Raw genomic sequence first — 13,830 nt, forward strand, 5'->3', positions numbered from 1 at the left:
ACAGGAATCATTATGTGGATAGCACAATACATCTGTTATGTAAGTAGAACTAGTATTTATTTACTTATATATTTGTTTTTTATTACTAGGTTAGCATGGGTGTCGCTTGTTCTTTAAAGAGTAACTGTCAGGCTGCAAAAGCTAATTTAAACCTCTATTCTCCTGTGTTAAACAGTTTACAAGGAAGCCAAAAAGGCAATACTGAAGTTAAAAATCTCTCTTACTTTTGATGTGTGCTGAACAGCAAGGCTGTTATTCCCAAGCTCTTAAGAGGCCGAGAGGCCGCATACCATACTGCAAAGCATTCTAGGGCTGCTTTGCCCCAGCTTGGGTCCTCCCCTCGGCTGCTAGTGAGAAGTTACAGGCTCATATTACAACAGCTTGTGACGCAGTCCAGCTCACAGCACTGAAAATCTCTGGGCAGAGTATACTGCATGAGTCCGCTATTGTTCCTAGCCACATGGCTAATTAATATTCACTGCACAGTAGTGTTATCCATTACCATCTTTTTTGTGAGTGGAATCATCAGGAAGCAGGGAGGACATGACGACACAATTGGCTTCATAGGAGACAGACAAACATGGAACCTGCCATGAGCTGTCAGGAGCATCATTCTCTGCAAATACTATATAAAAATTCTGTGAAATCCAAACGTGGACAGTGAAATGCATATGTAATGTAAGTACAGCCAATATTTAGCTACTGATATATGTGTTTATTTTCTCTGAGACCTTATACCTAACAGCTCCTCTTTAACCACTTGCCGACCGCCTACTTCATATTGGCGGCGGCAAAGTGGCAGCCCCAGGACCACGTAACGCAGATTGGCGTCAGGTCCTGGGGCACTCTCTGGCCGGGGATCGCGCGCTGGGATGCGCGCGCATCCACCGGCAATAGGCTCCGCCCACCCGCGACGTCAACCCGCCGGCCAATCGGAAGCGCCGGCGGGTTGTTAACCCGACGATCCCCGGATAGGAAGCGTATAATACGCTTTGTAATGTTTACAACGTGTATTATACAGGCTGCCTCCTGCCCTGGTGGTCCCAGTGTCCGAGGGACCACCAGGGCAGGCTGCAGCCACCCTAGTCTGCACCCAAACACACTGATCTGCCCCCCCCTGCCCCCTGATCGCCCACAGTACCCCTCAGACCCCCCCCTGCCCACCCCCCAGACCACCATTTGCACACAATCACCCCCCTAATCACCCATCAATCACTCCCTGTCACTATCTGTCAACGCTATTTTTTTTTTTAGTCCCTAAACTGCCCCCTGCTCCCTCCTGATCACCCCCCCACCCCTCAGATTCTCCCCAGACCCCCCCAGACCCTCCCCCCCCCCCCCCCGTGTACTGTATGCATCTATCCCCCCTGATCACCTGTCAATCACCCGTCAATCACCCATCAATCACCCATCAATCACCCGTCAATCACCCCCTGTCACTGCCACCCATCAATCAGCCCCTAACCTGCCCCTTGCGGGCAATCTGATCACCCACCCACACCAATAGATCGCCCGCAGATCCGACATCAGATCACCTCCCAAATCCATCGTTTACATCTATTCTCTCCTCTAAACACCTACTAATTACCCATCAATCACCCATCAATCACCCCCTATCACCACCTGTCACTGTTACCCATCAGATTAGACCCTTGCGGGCACCCAATCGCCCGCCCACACGCTCAGATTGCCCTCAACCCCCCCCCCCCCCCCCTTATCGATTCACCAGTGCATTATTTACATCCGTTCTTCCCTGTAATAACCCACTGATCACCTGTCAATCACCCCCTGTCACTGCCACCCATCAATCACCCCCTGTCACTGCCACCCATCAATCAGCCCCTAACCTGCCCCTTGCGGGCAATCTGATCACCCACCCACACCAATAGATCGCCCGCAGATCCGACATCAGATCACCTCCCAAATCCATCGTTTACATCTATTCTCTCCTCTAAACACCCACTAATTACCCATCAATCACCCCCTATCACCACCTGTCACTGTTACCCATCAGATTAGACCCTTGCGGGCACCCAATCGCCCGCCCACACGCTCAGATTGCCCTCAACCCCCCCCTTATCGATTCGCCAGTGCATTATTTACATCCGTTCTTCCCTGTAATAACCCACTGATCACCTGTCAATCACCCCCTGTCACTGCCACCCATCAATCACCCCCTGTCACTGCCACCCATCAATCAGCCCCTAACCTGCCCCTTGCGGGCAATCTGATCACCCACCCACACCAATAGATCGCCCGCAGATCCGACATCAGATCACCTCCCAAATCCATCGTTTACATCTATTCTCTCCTCTAAACACCCACTAATTACCCATCAATCACCCATCAATCACCCCCTATCACCACCTGTCACTGTTACCCATCAGATTAGACCCTTGCGGGCACCCAATCGCCCGCCCACACGCTCAGATTGCCCTCAAACCCCCCCTTATCGATTCGCCAGTGCATTATTTACATCCGTTCTTCCCTGTAATAACCCACTGATCACCTGTCAATCACCCCCTGTCACTGCCACCCATCAATCACCCCCTGTCACTGCCACCCATCAATCAGCCCCTAACCTGCCCCTTGCGGGCAATCTGATCACCCACCCACACCAATAGATCGCCCGCAGATCCGACATCAGATCACCTCCCAAGCGCAGTGTTTACATCTATTCTCTCCTCTAAACACCCACTAATTACCCATCAATCACCCCCTATCACCACCTGTCACTGTTACCCATCAGATTAGACCCTAATCTGCCCCTTGCGGGCACCCAATCACCCGCCCACACGCTCAGATTGCCCTCAGACCCCCCCCTTATCAATTCGCTAGTGCAATATTTACATCTGTTATTCCCTGTAATAACCCACTGATCACCTGTCAATCACCCATCAATCACCCCCTGTCACTGCCACCCATCAATCACCCCCTGTCACTGCCACCCATCAATCAGCCCCTAACCTGCCCCTTGCGGGCAATCTGATCACCCACCCACACCAATAGATCGCCCGCAGATCCGACATCAGATCACCTCCCAAGTGCAGTGTTTACATCTCTTCTCTCCTCTAAACACCCACTAATTACCCATCAATCACCCCCTATCACCACCTGTCACTGTTACCCATCAGATTAGACTCTAATCTGCCCCTTGCGGGCACCCAATCACCCGCCCACACCTCAGAACGCCCTCAGACCCCAGCCCTGATCACCTCGCTAGTGCATTGCTTGCATCTATTTCCCCCCTCTAATCACACCTTGAGACACCCATAAATCACCTCCTGTCACCCCCTAGCACACCTACCCATCAGATCAGGCCCTAATTTGCCCCGTGTGGGCTCCTGATCACTCGGCCAAACCCTCAGATCCCCCTCAGACCCCCTTCCGATCACCTCCCCAGTGCATTGATTGCATCTATTTTCCCCTCTAACCGCCCCCTGAGACACCCATCAATCACCTCCTGTCACCCCCCTAGCACTCCTATCCATCAGATCAGGCCCAATTCATCCTGTCATCTAAGAGGCCACCCTGCTTATGACCGTTTCCACAAAATTTGCCCCCTCATAGACCACCTGTCATCAAAATTTGCAGATGCTTATACCCCTGAACAGTCATTTTGAGAAATTTGGTTTCCAGACTACTCACAGTTTTGGGCCCGTAAAATGCCAGGGCAGTATAGGAACCCCACAAGTGACCCCATTTTAGAAAGAAGACACCCCAAGGTATTCTGTTAGGTGTATGATGAGTTCATAGAAGATTTTATTTTTTGTCAGAAGTTAGCGGAAATTGGATTTTTATTGTTTTTTTCACAAAGTGTCATTTTTCACTAACTTGTGACAAAAAATAAAATCTTCTATGAACTCACCATACCCCTAATGGAATACCTTGGGGTGTCGTCTTTCTAAAATGGGGTCACTTGTGGGGTTCCTATACTGCCCTGGCATTTTAGGGGCCCTAAACCGTAGGGAGTAGTCTAGAAAACAAATGCCTCAAAATGACCTGTGAATAGGACGTTGGGCCCCTTAGCGCACCTAGGCTGCAAAAAAGTGTCACACATGTAGTATCGCCATACTCAGGAGAAGTAGTATAATGTGTTTTGTGGTGTATTTTTACACATACCCATGCTGGGTGGGAGAAATCTCTCTGTAAATGGACAATTGTGTGTAAAAAAAATCAAAAATGTGTCATTTACAGAGATATTTCTCCCACCCAGCATGGTTATATGTAAAAATACACCACAAAACACATTATACTACTTCTTCTGAGTACGGCGATACCACATGTGTGACACTTTTTTGCAGCCTAACTGTGCTAAGGGGCCCAAAGTCCAATGAGTACCTTTAGGATTTCACAGGTCATTTTGAGACATTTGGGTTCAAGACTACTCCTCACGGTTTAGGGCCCCTAAAATGCCAGGGCAGTATTGGAACCCCACAAATGACCCCATTCTAGAAAGAAGACACCCCAAGGTATTCCGTTAGGAGTATGGTGAGTTCATAGAAGATTTTATTTTTTGTCACAAGTTAGCGGAAATTGATATGTATTGTTTTTTTTTTCACAAAGTGTCATTTTCCGCTAACTTGTGACAAAAAAAAAATCTTCTATGAACTCACCATACCCCTAACGGAATACCTTGGGGTGTCTTCTTTCTAAAATGGGGTCACTTGTGGGGTTCCTATACTGCCCTGGCATTTTAGGGGCCCTAAACCGTGAGGAGTAGTCTAGAATCCAAATGCCTCAAAATGACCTGTGAATAGGACGTTAGGCCCCTTAGCGCACCTAGGTTGCAAAAAAGTGTCACACATGTGGTATCGCCGTACTCAGAAGAAGTAGTATAATGTGTTTTGAGGTGTATTTTTATACATACCCATGCTGGGTGGGAGAAATCTCTCTGTAAATGGACAATTGTGTGTAAAAAAAATCAAATAATTGTCATTTACAGAGATATTTCTCCCACCTAGCATCTGTATGTGTAAAAATACACCCCAAAACACATTATACTACTTCTCCTGAGTACGGCGGTACCACATGTGTGGCACTTTTTTGCACCCTAAGTGCGCTAAGGGGCCCAAAGTCCAATGAGTACCTTTAGGATTTCACAGGTCATTTTGCGACATTTGGTTTCAAGACTACTCCTCACGGTTTAGGGCCCCTAAAATGCCAGGGCAGTATAGGAACCCCACAAATGACCCCATTTTAGAAAGAAGACACCACAAGGTATTCCGTTAGGAGTATGGTGAGTTCATAGAAGATTTTATTTTTGTCACAAGTTAGCAGAAAATGACACTTTGTGAAAAAAAACAATTCAAATCAATTTCCGCTAACTTGTGACAAAAAAAAAAAATCTTCTATGAACTCACCATCCTCCTAATGGAATACCTTGGGGTGTCTTCTTTCTAAAATGGGGTCATTTGTGGGGTTCCTATACTGTCCTGGCATTTTAGGGGCCCTAAACCGTGAGGAGCAGTCTTGAAACGAAATTTCTCAAAATGACCTGTGAAATCCTAAAGGTACTCATTGGACTTTGGGCCCCTTAGCGCAGTTAGGGTGCAAAAAAGTGCCACACATGTGGTATCGCCGTACTCAGGAGAAGTAGTATAATGTGTTTTGGGGTGTATTTTTCCACATACCCATGCTGAGTGGGAGAAATATCTCTATAAATTGACAATTGTGTGTAAAAAAAATAAAACAATTGTCATTTACGGAGATATTTCTCCCACCCAGCATGGGTATGTGGAAAAATACACCCCAAAACACATTATACTACTTCTCCTGAGTACGGCAATACCACATGTGTGGCACTTTTTTGCAGCCTAACTGCGCTAAGGGGCCCAAAGTCCAATGAGCATCTTTAGGCTTTACAGGGGTGCTTACAATTAGGCACCCCCCAAAATGCCAGGACAGTGAACACACCCCACAAATGACCCCATTTTGGAAAGTAGACACTTCAAGGTATTCAGAGAGTAGCATAGTGAGTCCGTGGCAGATTTCATTTTTTTTTGTCGCAAGTTAGAAGAAATGGAAACTTTTTTTTTTTTTTTTTTTTGTTACAAAGTGTCATTTTCCGCTAACTTGTGACAAAAAATAAAATCTTCTATGAACTCACCATGCCTCTCACTGAATACTTTGGGATGTCTTCTTTCCAAAATGGGGTCATTTGGGGGGGATTTGTACTATCCTGGAATTTTAGCCCCTCATGAAACCTGACAGGTGCGCAGAAAAGTCAGAGATGCTTGAAAATGGGAAAATTCACTTTTGGCACCATAGTTTGTAAACGCTATAACTTTTACCCAATCCAATAAATATACACTGAATGGTTTTTTTTTTATCAAAGACATGTAGCAGAATAACTTTCGCGCTCAAATGTATAGGAAATTTTACTTTATTTGAAAAATGTCAGCACAGAAAGTTAAAAAAGTCATTTTTTTGACAAAATTCATGTCTTTTTTGATGAATATAATAAAAAGTAAAACTCGCAGCAGCAATCAAATAGCACCGAAAGAAAGCTGTATTAGTGACAAGAAAAGGAGGTAAAATTCATTTAGGTGGTAGGTTGTATGACTGAGCAATAAACCGTGAAAGCTGCAGTGGTCCGAATGGAAAAAAAGGCTCTGGTCCTTAAGGGGTTTTATGACTGCAGTCCTTAAGTGGTTAAAGGTGTCAGACACAGGCTGGGAGCTGGAAAGACTAATGTTATCTGTGTGATCTCTGTCCAGCGTTCAAACTGCAGCAGCTGATTGCTAGCCAGGAAGGATACATGTACATCTGTAGTTAACTTTTCTTCCATGATAGCATCATCATTTAAACAAACTGCTCTGCTAAAAAGCCTTTGGCTGGGAGCACAGTTGTCTGTCAGTTTTCTGTGTGCTTTTCTGCATGCGTTTTTTTTTTTATACACCCTGTGGGAAAGGCAAGCATTTTTTACAGAAGCTACTTTAATTGATATAGTAAATCCACACTTTGCTTCACTGCTGTCAGGTTTTTTTTTCTGGATGGAAAAAACACATTGAAGTGTGCATTGGCCCGTCATTGATTTACATTGGTTCTCAGCAGGGGCGTTGCTAGGATCCTGGGAGATTGGGGGCACCTTAGGGCACCAAGGATGAAAAAAAAAATGGGCGTGGCCATGCAACAAGAAAATGGGAGTGGTCATGGGTGGCGTCACCAACAGCATTCTGTAATGTAGCCTAAGGCCTAAAGGTAGCCTTACATCTAGCGCGATGATGGGGCAGATTCAACCAAGATTCAAATCTGATTAGAGAGAGATCTGTCAGCTGCCCCTACACCACAGGCCGATTCCCAATCAATTTCAGCATGAAATCTCTCAGGAACCGGCTGAGTCTGCCTCCATTCTCTAGTCCAGAGTTCCCCAACCCTGTCCTCAAGGCCCACCAACAGTATGGGCCCGTTTCCATAAAACCTAGGGCGAATCTGCATAGGAAAAGAAAGCCTGCGGATTTGCATGTGTATAGTTTTTCATGCGATTTTATGTGATTTTATTCATTACTATTGATTTCCGCATGCATAAACGCATACGCAAAAATGCGTTTATGGGGTGGAAAATTCTGACAGAGGCGGACAGTTTTTTTTTAGCCTGTGGGGGTAATCGAATTTAGCCTGTAATGGAAACATGCCCATTGACTTGTACAGGTGATGCGAATCTGCATGTAGAAAATGCATGCAGATTCGAGTTAGTGGAAATGGGCCCTACATGTTTTGCAGGAAACCACAAACATTCTTAGGTGAGGTAATTAGTGTCTCAGCTGAGCTGATAAACTACCTCTGTGGATTTCCACAAAACATGCAGTGTTGGTGGCCTTGAGGACAGGGTTGGGGAACACTGCTCTAGTCTATAAATGTGCATGTATGTGTGTGTTTATACATTACCTGTCCTGTGTTGTGGTGCCCATCTGTCTTCTGAATCCGCCATTAGCCCCATACAAGCCGCCGGCACACAGCACACTCCGGTGGTGTGTATGGGGCTAATGGAATAGCAGTGGATTCGGAAGACAGACGGGCACTGTGACACTGGACAGGTAATGTATAAATGCACACATACATGTACATTTGTATACTGTGGGTACAGCGCCGGAGGTTAAGTCACGTTTGTTACTTGTCCTGATATCGTTACCAACGCTCACCCGATCCAGGAAGTCGTCCCTACATGTTGCAGCATGTCCAACCGATATATGCAACCAATCTTCAAAGATTTTCATCCGATTCGATAATTACTGCGGCGTTCGGGCGGGTGGGCGGGGCTATGGCGGACGCGCCGGCTGGTTGCTATGGCGGCCGGCCGTCGCGTCTGCCCGCCCCGCCCGCTCGCCCGGCATTGGCCGCTGGTGGGGGTGGGCGGGGCCGGCCCATCTGTGACGTCGGGCCGGCGGAAGCTTAAGAACTCCACACGGAGGACATTAGGTGTGACGCATACCTCCAGTGGAAGCCGGAAGTCCGGCGAAACCGGTCGAGGACGCATGTGCTGCGTCTCGGCCTCCATGCCCTCCTGCACAAGGACCTAACCTCGCTCTGCATGGCCTCCAGGGACATATGGGCACACCAGCACTCTGGCCAGGATACCATAAGCACTTTGCCGTTGCTCTGTCCGGATTATCTTTGGAAACACGTAAGCTCACATTGAGGCATCAACCTGCCTGCCAATTGGTTACTGCTGACCTTTCTTTATGGACAATGAACTGTTTGATTTCATACATACTGGAACTGTGCTTATGCTGAACATTTGCATTTGAACTGCTTGTATCTGAGCCTGCTTTGTGTGTCCATCTCTCACCACTACCTTCTATAGTGAAGCAAAGCGCTTGTGTCCACAAAAGCTGGAGCTCTGCTTATCTGCATTTGAATGCTTGCTTACTAATCCTGCTACATCTGCTAAATGTGCTGGTGTGCTTCTAAGAATTGAATACTGCTGAGTAATTAAATCTGGCTGTATCTCAACCCTATTCTACTGTACATGGCTAATGTGCTTCCATACTGATCTGTTGGCAATATGGACTGTAATATAGAAATTGATCATCTTTTCTCTTGATCAACTGAACTGAGATGGATGCTCTGTTCCTGGTCATCGATATACATATACAGTGGAGGAAATAATTATTTGACCCCTCACTGATTTTGTAAGTTTGTCCAATGACAAAGAAATGAAAAGTCTCAGAACAGTATCATTTCAATGGTAGGTTTATTTTAACAGTGGCAGATAGCACATCAAAAGGAAAATCGAAAAAATAACCTTAAATAAAAGATAGCAACTGATTTGCATTTCATTGAGTGAAATAAGTTTTCGAACCCCTACCAACCATTAAGAGTTCTGGCTCCCACAGAGTGGTTAGACACTTCTACTCAATTAGTCACCCTCATTAAGGACACCTGTCTTAACTAGTCACCTGTATAAAAGACACCTGTCCACAGAATCAATCAATCAAGCAGACTCCAAACTCTCCAACATGGGAAAGACCAAAGAGCTGTCCAAGGATGTCAGAGACAAAATTGTAGACCTGCACAAGGCTGGAATGGGCTACAAAACCATTAGCAAGAAGCTGGGAGAGAAGGTGACAACTGTTGGTGCGATTGTTCGAAAATGACAGGAGCACAAAATGACCATCAATCGACCTCGCTCTGGGGCTCCACGCAAGATCTCACCTCGTGGGGTGTCAATGGTTCTGAGAAAGGTGAAAAAGCATCCTAGAACTACACGGGAGGAGTTAGTGAATGACCTCAAATTAGCAGGGACCACAGTCACCAAGAAAACCATTGGAAACACATTACACCGCAATGGATTAAAATCCTGCAGGGCTCGCAAGGTCCCCCTGCTCAAGAAGGCACATGTGCAGGCCCGTCTGAAGTTTGCCAATGAACACCTGAATGATTCTGTGAGTGACTGGGAGAAGGTGCTGTGGTCTGATGAGACCAAAATAGAGCTCTTTGGCATTAACTCAACTCGCTGTGTTTGGAGGAAGAAAAATGCTGCCTATGACCCCAAAAACACCGTCCCCACCGTCAAGCATGGGGGTGGAAACATTTTGCTTTGGGGGTGTTTTTCTGCTAAGGGCACAGGACAACTTAATCGCATTAACGGGAAAATGGACGGAGCCATGTATCATGAAATCCTGAACGACAACCTCCTTCCCTCTGCCAGGAAACTGAAAATGGGTCGTGGATGGGTGTTCCAGCACGACAATGACCCAAAACATACAGCAAAGGCAACAAAGGAGTGGCTCAAGAAGAAGCACATTAAAGTCATCGAGTGGCCTAGTCAGTCTCCGGACCTTAATCCAATAGAAAACCTATGGAGGGAGCTCAAGCTCAGAGTTGCACAGAGACAGCCTCGAAACCTTAGGGATTTAGAGATGATCTGCAAAGAGGAGTGGACCAACATTCCTCCTAAAATGTGTGCAAACTTGGTCATCAATTACAAGAAACGTTTGACCTCTGTGCTTGCAAACAAGGGTTTTTCCACTAAGTATTAAGTCTTTTATTGTTAGAGGGTTCAAAAACTTATTTCACTCAATGAAATGCAAATCAGTTGCTATCTTTTATTTACGGTTATTTTTTCGATTTTCCTTTTGATGTGCTATCTGCCACTGTTAAAATAAACCTACCATTGAAATGATACTGTTCTGAGACTTTTCATTTCTTTGTCATTGGACAAACTTACAAAATCAGTGAGGGGTCAAATAATTATTTCCTCCACTGTATACAGCTGCCTGGAGACACTCTGAATTAAGCGCTTAATCTTATCCATGTGGAGGAATTAATAGCCTATGTTGTTTCATTGATGCATGCATTTTAATGATTCATACACCCATCAGTGTATAGGTGCTCTTGTTCCTTAGGTGGGGTTATTGCAGGTTTTGGGGGAGTTGGGTTGTGTGGGCGGGTCTCTGGGGGTGCGAGGCGGGCACATTTTTAATTGTGTGTTTTAGCATATACATTTTCTATGATTAATAAAGTATTTTTTGATGAAATTATTTGTGATTTGTGCATAGTCAGGTCATACCTACTTTTCTTTCTATCTCACAATTTTTTGATTCGATAATTACTGAATCGGATGGTCGGTCGGCTGCAAAGTTGCTAATGTATGGCCACCTTAAAGAGACACTGAAGCGAAAAAAAAAAATATGATATAGTGAATTGGTTGTGTACTATGAATAATTATTAGAAGATTAGCAGCAAAGAAAATATTCTCATATTGTTATTTTCAGGTATATAGTGTTTTTTCTAACATTGCATCATTCTATAATATGTGCAGATTACACAACACTCAGCATTCAAAATGATTCTTTCAGAGCAGTCTGTGAACTAATGACCTCTCCTCTGGCAGAGAAAAAGTAAATAGTTCAATAACCGTTGAGATAATAAAAGTCAGAAGACAGCCCTCTCCACCACTTTGAAAGTTGTAGAGCTTAATGGCTTTTTTTCAAAGAGATAACAACTGGAGTTTCTTAACTCTTCCTGTACTGGAAACAATTAGACTGATGTATCTGATCTTAATGTTTTATTTCTTAGCTGTACTACACATACAAATCATAATATCATAATTTTTTTTTTCGCTTCAGTGTCTCTTTAAAGGAAACCAGAGATGATTGATACTTACCGTTTTATACATATCTGGGGCTTCCTCCAACCCCATGCGCACAGATCTCTCCCATGCCGCCGTCCTCCACTGCCTGCAGCTCCGGTATCGGGTAACGTTAGTTCAGCCAGTCTGCGCAAGAGGAAGTGCGCTCTTTACGCATCTCTCCAGCGGCCGTCGGAGATTCGTAGAGGGCACACTTCTCTTGTGCAGACTGGCAGAACGGGACCCGATACTGGAGCAGCAGACAGCGAGGACGGCAGCGTGCGAGCGATCTGTGCGCATGGGCAGGGTTTCTCGGGTAGTACTTTTTAATACCCGCCCGGATCCGGGTACCCAGATACCCAGATCCGATTCGAGTATCCGGATCCGACCTTGCGGATATCCGCGTGAATTCGGATATCCGACCAAATTACCCGCGGGTACCCGACCTATTCGGGTACCCGGATAGAAAACTGGAAGTGCCCTTTAAATAGCTTTAAAAATGGGTTTTAGGGTAAATGATGAATGTAGCATGTTTTTTTTTAAAGGGAAACACTAATTTATTATTTGGTGGACATAAAATGAAAAAAAAAAAAGCTGTCAATTTTAACATCAGGACTAGGTTCCAGACAGCGGTCGTGCAGCCCACATTGTGTCCAAAGTCCAATCGCACAACTGGGACATGACAGTTTTCAGCCCAGACACCTCCAAAAAATGACACCGCAATTGTGTTTTGGGTTGAATATAGGTGGTGGTATCAGCAGCAGTGGCCTGTGGCACCGTGGCGATGGGAGCCAGCACCAGCTTGCTTCAGCCTCTTGAACTCCTCATGCTCAACAACATGTTTTTTGGCCAGATGAGTGATGAAGCTGGAGGTGCCATACTTGTAGGGTCACAACCTCTGCTCATCTGTAGTTTGCACACATTGCATATGGCAAACTTGCTGTCCAATGAGGGCAGAGTGAAAAACCGCCAGATTGGGGAGGTGAAGATTCCCCTGCGGCCTGAATGGGATGCTGCGGCTTTTCTCCCTGTGGCGGTTGGGTGTTGAGTGGTGCGGCTGGTGGTAGCGGCAGAAGGATGTGGTGGGTCCCGCATTCCACGGCCACTATCTGCAATGCTGATCCTCCGTGCCAAACCCACCGACGCGTCCTCCTCCTCAGAGTCAGAGCTGACATCCCCATCCTGTGGATGGTAGTCACGGTCCTTCATCCCATCATCAACATCATACTCCCCCTCCTCAAAACCCAGAACATCCTCCTCAAACTCCTTGTGCCTAACAGCCCTGAGTTCAATCGTGGCGCCTGGAGCGAAAAGTTTGCTGACTGAGGGTAGGCTGCCCACTGGGGTCAACACTGACACGGCAGACCTTCTGAGGGTGGCCGTAATGTTGCTCCCTGTCCTCTTGCCCTTGCTGCCCCTCCCCGGCTGCCGGTGCCAGCAGACATAGTACAACTTGTACGTGATGATGTCACCAGATGATGTGGGGTACTTTTACTTTAATGAAATGGGGGTTGGACTTTAAATCAAATCAGCACGGAGTGACAGACCGCAGAGTAGAGGACAGACAGTGCACACTATCTGTCTAACTGTCACACTGACAATGCTCAGCACAGCAGCACTGCAGTAATCTGTAGTAAGCTAACACAGTACTACTCTCTCTAACAACTAACTGCAGTACTAACTAACTATATAATACAATACAATAACACAGTAATCCTATTCCCTCCCTAACCTATACTGTCCTGCTGGCCTGCACAGCACACACAGACAGGACCTAACTGAGTGAATGAGATCAAACAATTACACTAGCTAGCTAAAAAAACAATAGAACAATAGTGTAGTGAAGGTGTTTAGCACTCAAAGCCATGGCCGGCCTTTGACCTGAGCGACTGGAGCGGTCGCTCAGAGCGCCGGCTTCCAGGGGGCGCACAGGCATTCATCTACCTTGTCTGGACTGGCCATGACCGCATTTCTACCTGGCTGTGGGCTCCAGGTCTGTCTGTGGCTGCTGCAAATGGTAGCTACGCCTCCGAACCCCGATACCGCTGGGGGTGAAGACTCCAGGAACCTGCTGCTGCCTCTTGTGGAGTGTGTGTGAGCCGTGCGTGCCAGCAGTGCAGCCCCTCGCTCACAGAGATGTCTGATTGGTTGGCTGCTTCAATAGGGAATGCAGGCAGCTCCAGAGCTGCGCACTTCAAATCAGAGACTTGTCACTCCTGACTCCTGAGTCCTGGCCATCTCCTGGCCCCAGCTAC

General features: G+C 46.4%; 1 protein-coding gene across 1 annotated transcript in view; it reads left to right on the forward strand.

Annotated features, from left to right (window-relative positions):
• The window catches only part of LOC137571768 (glutathione S-transferase 3-like), a 114,249-nt gene that overhangs the window by 59,678 nt on the left and 40,741 nt on the right, over nt 1-13,830 (forward strand). The window lies entirely within an intron of this gene.

This window comes from Hyperolius riggenbachi, chromosome 4, assembly GCF_040937935.1.
Source record: "Hyperolius riggenbachi isolate aHypRig1 chromosome 4, aHypRig1.pri, whole genome shotgun sequence".
Classification (NCBI taxonomy): Eukaryota; Metazoa; Chordata; class Amphibia; order Anura; family Hyperoliidae; genus Hyperolius; species Hyperolius riggenbachi.